The sequence below is a fragment of the Lissotriton vulgaris genome, chromosome 10 (assembly GCF_964263255.1).
Source record: "Lissotriton vulgaris chromosome 10, aLisVul1.2, whole genome shotgun sequence".
NCBI lineage: Eukaryota > Metazoa > Chordata > Amphibia > Caudata > Salamandridae > Lissotriton > Lissotriton vulgaris.
This window is the reverse complement of record NC_141698.1, coordinates 874584797-874590882: the sequence shown is the minus strand read 5'-3', so window position 1 is coordinate 874590882 and position 6086 is coordinate 874584797. Positions and strand designations below refer to the sequence as shown.

General features: G+C 49.6%; 1 non-coding gene across 1 annotated transcript; it reads right to left on the bottom strand.

Moving 5' to 3' along the window:
• Positions 1 to 3782: 3782 nt before the first annotated feature.
• On the bottom strand, positions 3783 to 3889 carry LOC147688931 (U6 spliceosomal RNA). Its single transcript, XR_015300790.1, has one exon. It is a non-coding gene; the product is annotated as a U6 spliceosomal RNA (small nuclear RNA).
• Between the last annotated feature and the right edge of the window lie 2197 nt (positions 3890 to 6086).

Below are 6086 nucleotides of genomic sequence, written 5' to 3'. Positions count from 1 at the left end.
CATGTGGCTCCTTGTCAGTCTTTTTACAAAAATGTTTGTCCTCGATATCGGTGATGAAGAGCTTTGCTGTGGCCTAAATGGAAATTTGCCTTTTGCCACAGATACACTTTTGGGCACCAATTTACTTTGGCCTTACATTAAAGTCAAACTGGACAATTGGGTTATCAAAATGGGTATTGAGGTTAAAGGAGAAACACACAGGCAGTGAAAGCTCATTCTTCAACCTTTCACTGCCCAGAGGTTAGAAATGGCAGAGATACGGGTCAAAGAAATCTTGGGAGAACACAAAAAAAAGGCAGATTCCTTCAGTGAGTAAGAGCGGAACACTGTCATATTGTTCTCGTTCTGTGGTGTTGATGAAAGAAGGTTGCACATGAGGGTGGAACATTGATTTCTGTGAGTTTTAGTGAGTTTATTGTAGGACTTTAGGCAGAAAGGTGTCTATGTAAAGTATGCTGTTGAATGTCTTATTACTTACCGGTAATCTTCCTTACCCCGATTAGGGTCCTCCCCGTCCCAGTCCTTACCACGTGAGGAAGTCCTGCCTCCACCCAGCCAATCAAAACGCCAGAAATCCAAAGGTCGAAGGTGACATAAGCCCCTCCCACCCACCGCCATGCCTGTTATCAACAAGACTCAGACACAAACACAGCGGGAGGGAGGGAGGGAAGAGGACTGGGACGGGGAGGACCCTAATCGGGGTAATGAAGATTACCGGTAAGTAATAAGACATTACCCCCTCATGGGTCCTCCCCGTCCCAGTCCTTACCACGTGAGGAACTCACAAGCAGAAAACCAAGAAGAAAAAATGCAGGACACCAGGGATCCATGCAAAAGTACAAAACTTCAAACAATAAAGCATCGACGAATAGCAGCGTACAAGACGCCAACAGAAATCGTCAGAAGAGGCAAGAAAAACATCAAGCCGAGAAAGTCGCACAAAAGTGCGACGGGACGGCCAAAAGGCCGCCCGACAAAGCACCAGGATAGAGACCCCGCCCCATCAGCACAGGAAGCAGACACAGAACCCACAGGAGACAAACAGGTTAGGAGAAACCCGAGACTGTAGTGAACATCGGAGGCAAAACAGAAGAGCCCCGCGAACACCCAAAGAAGGGGAACAGGAGAAACCCCCACAGCAGGCAAAACAGGAAGCAACACCTCCGGCCGCAAAAGGAAACACGAAGAAACAGGCAGAAAAGCCCGATCTAAGCCGCAAAACAACTCAAACCTGCAGAAACTGCAAAGAAGGAAACAAAACGAGCAAGGCACCCAACCCACCCAACCGACAAGCGGAAGAGAAGGTCAGCAAAAAAAAACACCGCAGTGGACAACCACAACACGTCCACCACTAACAAGGACATGAAAGGGGCAACCGCAGACCATGCAAAACAGCAAGCAAGGCCCAAAGAAGAAATGAGAACAGGAGAGCCCGGACAACGAAGCAAAAGCTCCAAAGAAGCCGACCCACCAAAGGGCAACAACCACCGAGGAAGCCCCAAGGCCCCGACAAGCACAAACCGCCGTCAACGAGCAGACAAAGCGGAAGGGGAAAAATCCCAACAACAAACCCAAGCTGGAGAAACCAGCACAGAAACAGGAACCCCACCATGGATTCCGACCAAGAGAAGAGCACCAGGAAACAAAAGAGCCCCAAAGTGCATCACAGCTCCAAAGAGCGGAAGGCCAACGCGACCAACACATGCCACAGGCCACCACAGAAGAACAGCTCAAAGACGCCAAAGACAGCCGCTCAAGAGACAGACAGTCAGAAGCAAGCGCCAAAGACAGGGCAAAGACAGCTGCGGACCCAGAAGCAGAGCCGGAGGCAAGGGAGGCTGGCCAAATCCGACTCCCAACAGCAACAGCAACAGCAGGAGCGGAAACCAAAAACAGCAAGGCCAACCCAACAACACCGACACCCCCCAAACCTCCGCAGAGCGCCCGGGAGGAGAAAAACGGGAGGGAAGGTATACAGAAAACCAGAAGGCCAAGGAAACGGGAGAGCAACCCCCGAGGACAGACCACCCCGGAACAAAACCCGGGGGAGAAGAGCAACAGGAGGGGAAGCAAAAATGACCAAACCAAGAGACCCAAACCAAAGACAAAAGGACCTGGAACAGAGGAACAGACAGAGGGAATGCTACACGAAGCAGCAAGACAACCCAGCACAGGGCCATTCCAAGCACCAGCGCACAGTCCCAAGCACCCACGCAACGTCCCAACAAAAGGACATGTCCCGTCGAAACAAGCACCAGACAGCACCAAACGGCAGGAAGCGGCCTAAGCCACCAAAAGAAGGCACAACCAGAGTACCATTCCAGTAAAGAAACCAACCACCGTAACAGGGATGCCTCTCAAGACCCTCTGAAAGACAACAGAGAAGTCGCCGCCCAGACACTAGACAGGGAAGCCCGCAGGAACAGAGACACGTACCGGGACCCCCCAAGAAGGCCCAAACAACAACAAGCCCCCAGAGCGCCAGCCCGAACAACAGACAAGCCGGCCACCAAGGACCCCAACGGGGCCCCCAACCCAAGGACAGGCATCCAAGGACAACAAGAGGAGAGAGGAAATCAGAAATGCACCCCCCACACCAGGAGAGCAAAGCCACCAGACCAGGGGAGAGAGGAACCAGAGCCTCGTAATCAGCAAGACAAAGGACCCAACAAGTCATCAGAAGAAACACCAAGGACACGAGGTGCACAAGAGCCCAAGGAACCAAGGGGGACAGCCCGGAATGGAAACCGGCAACCAAGAATGACGACCAACAAGAATCACCATTCTCAAAGCAGACCGGACCAATGACACCAAAGGAGATAGGCGACCCACAAGCAGGTCAACACCAGGAGTGGAACACATAACCGAAGAGGAAGAGATGCAACCACCAGGCCACGGAGACTCCACCCGGGCACAACATACCAGAGGCAGGGAACCAAACGTAGTGCAAAAAATGCAGGCATAGAACCAAGGCACTAGGGGAATGGCAAAGCACCAAAACGCAGGCCAGAGAGAAACCTCACAAGCCCCCGCCGCCCCGGTAGCCGAGGACAAGGCCCAACCATCCGGGACCGGAAGGAGGGACCCCTAAGAAAGCACAGACTGAAAAAGAGCAAGCACACACCCCAAAAAAGAGAAGCAGCATACGAACTCTCGAGAGCGGAATCCACCAACAGCCCAACCCGGACCTCCAGGGAAGAAGCCTCCGAAGACCGAGGGAGAAGGTGCAAAAAAGAAGAAAAATGGAGGATACCAGGTGACAAAGACCGCCAGGCGAAATCGTGTCCCCAAAAAGAGAGGAACACCCCGCATGGCAATGCCAAGCCACACCGCAGCCAGTACAGCCAACAGGACAGCACGAAATGGCCGGTAAAAAATGGGAATAAACCCCGCCGGAGCAAATGAATCAGAGAGAAAGACCCAGCAACAAAACGCCAGAAATCTCATGGACCATCCCCGAACGCATACCCCAACAGGGAAAAAACGTCCACGATCCCACCAACAAGAGATGATGGCATAGCCGCATGCACCAGCAGCGCAGACAGCGCAAAACAGTCCAAGAAAAACTGCAAAAGATGCTACGTGGACAAAGAGAATGCAAATTTCCAAAGCACAGCACGAAAATGAACATCCCAAGTCACAGTGACAGCATAGGCAGGACTTGAACCCTCAGCACATGATAGCCTGTGACACCAGAGGCATATGACATACCAATGAGCAACAGCTCCGTGGATGCACCGGAGAGGAAGTCCCCTCAAACATGGCGAGTAAAGGAGTAAACCCCATATATGGAACGCTTCACAAATATGCATGTCATCCTTGTGCAGGGACCATGCTAATCTACTCTGTATCGTTCCAAGCTTAGTAAATGTGCTGCCGAAGCGAGCACCAGGAAAACACCCAACACACAATGGTGGTGGTATCGAAAGGAAGTGCCCAGCAACCTCCAGGAAACACTGCCCCAAACAGTAATCTCATATGTGAGAACAGAAAATAAACAAAAAAGGGCAGCCCTGCAGTCTCCACCCACAGCCACATATGAAGAACATGGCCGCAGCGGCCGGCCACTGCACTAAAGCACCAGCGCCGGAACGACCTGGGGCCAGAACACCAGGATGGCTCCCCGCCCCAGCCCAGCACATGAACGGGGAGCATCCTGACCCCAGAACAGGAGCGTGGCCGGCCGGAGGACCGGAGCGGCCGCGCTGGTAAAAACATGAAAAGACCATAAACAGAAGCATTTAAAAATGCTAAAGAAACACTCACGGCACCGCCAAAACACCCAGAAGCAAACAGGAACAGAGGCAGGAACCGGGAGCACCAGCGTTCCGACAGCCGTCGGAGCAGAAAAAAAACAGGCATGGCGGTGGGTGGGAGGGGCTTATGTCACCTTCGACCTTTGGATTTCTGGCGTTTTGATTGGCTGGGTGGAGGCAGGACTGCCTCACGTGGTAAGGACTGGGACGGGGAGGGCCCATGAGGGGGTAATGGCTAGATGCAAACCATAATTAAAATAGTCCTTTTACCCATGAAGGAGCCATATGTTTAAAATAGGCAGTGGGAGTTTTTTTGCTTAGCGGTGTCGTTTTAGTACTATTATACTTCATAAAATTACGCTAGCACATCGCCAATGGCTGTTTATCTATTACACATTTTAAAATGAATGTTGCCGAGTAGTCACACTTTTCTCTTTATTCTGTTTTCACCTCACGGGCTTCACTTGGAAGATATGTGTGTATTTTTATGCACACCTGTGAAAACAGACATATATTTCAAGCTACATTACTCTCCCACTGGCATAATTAAGAACATTCGTGTTGCATGTCACCTTTTACTTATTATATTCAACACCATTCATTATATTCAACACCATTTTGAAATGGTGAGCAATGGATCAACCACAGTATTACGCAATCCAATACTGACATGTCTCACATAGTGCCACATGTCCTGCTCCCAAATGAATGCCCTAGAGAGTAGCACTCGTAGGTATGTACCTATATAATTAATTCTTAGTGTCCCGTGCACCATGGTTAAAAATGTTTGAGGCACGAACTGCCTCCTTTACCTCAGTTACACATGTTTTACTGTACCAGTGGTGCATCTTATTTACACTCCATTTGATTTATTGGCAAATCGTAGTCCCCTTATATATGGCCCCCTTTCCACCCCTTCAAACTGGGCCGGCTTTAGGGCAGTGTGACTGGTGCAGCCGCGCTGTGCGCTGGCCTGTGGATGGGGCGCCGACCTCGGGGGGAGGGGGGAGAGGATAGGTGGAGGGGGTAGGGGTTGGCGTCCGTGTAAGCAATTACACATGACTGCAGTGTAACAGTAACGAGCGTGTACTTATGGATGCTCACAACTCTATAACATGAAGAAGCAGAAGTGACTGTCTAGCGCTGCAAGGAAAATGCTTGCCTTCTTTTCCCAGGCTGTGTGGGGGTAGATTATTTCTTCGTCTTTTAACCATCTTTATGTGTCTTCCAACAATGTCTGAGGGGGTTGGCTTTCCACTCAACAGTGCTGTGATGGTATGCCGGTGTTTTACTGTTGGTCTATCATACATATTTTTCGTAGGGTAAAGGGTGTCTCATTACACATCATACGTCCAACTACGTATTATAAAACTCACAAATAAACATTTGCATGCTCCACTTCTGTATTTGAAATCGACTTAGTGCTCTTATACAGTCACATTACGTCCATTTACATGTGCATTAAGCAGCTTCACATAGTAATCGCATTTTCACCCAGACGCATAAAGCATGCAATTCATGCACACACACATTTTCTTTTTTTTAAATGTGACATCTGCATACTTTGAGGCAATTCTGTAAATGTTGCCTATCGGTGTCTTACCCATTTACATTGTGTTTAAGAATTGCACATTATTTGAGATAGACTGTACATGATGTGACAAACAATGTCACATAAATGCAACCAATGTATAACCTTATTTACAACCTCATTTTCAAGTTACAAAATATAGGTGAACAGTTTTAGCCAGTAGCACAACATATCCTTTCTATGGTCTGGCTTGGCAGCACAGCTGTTGCCAGACAATTATGTGAGCATCACTATAGAGA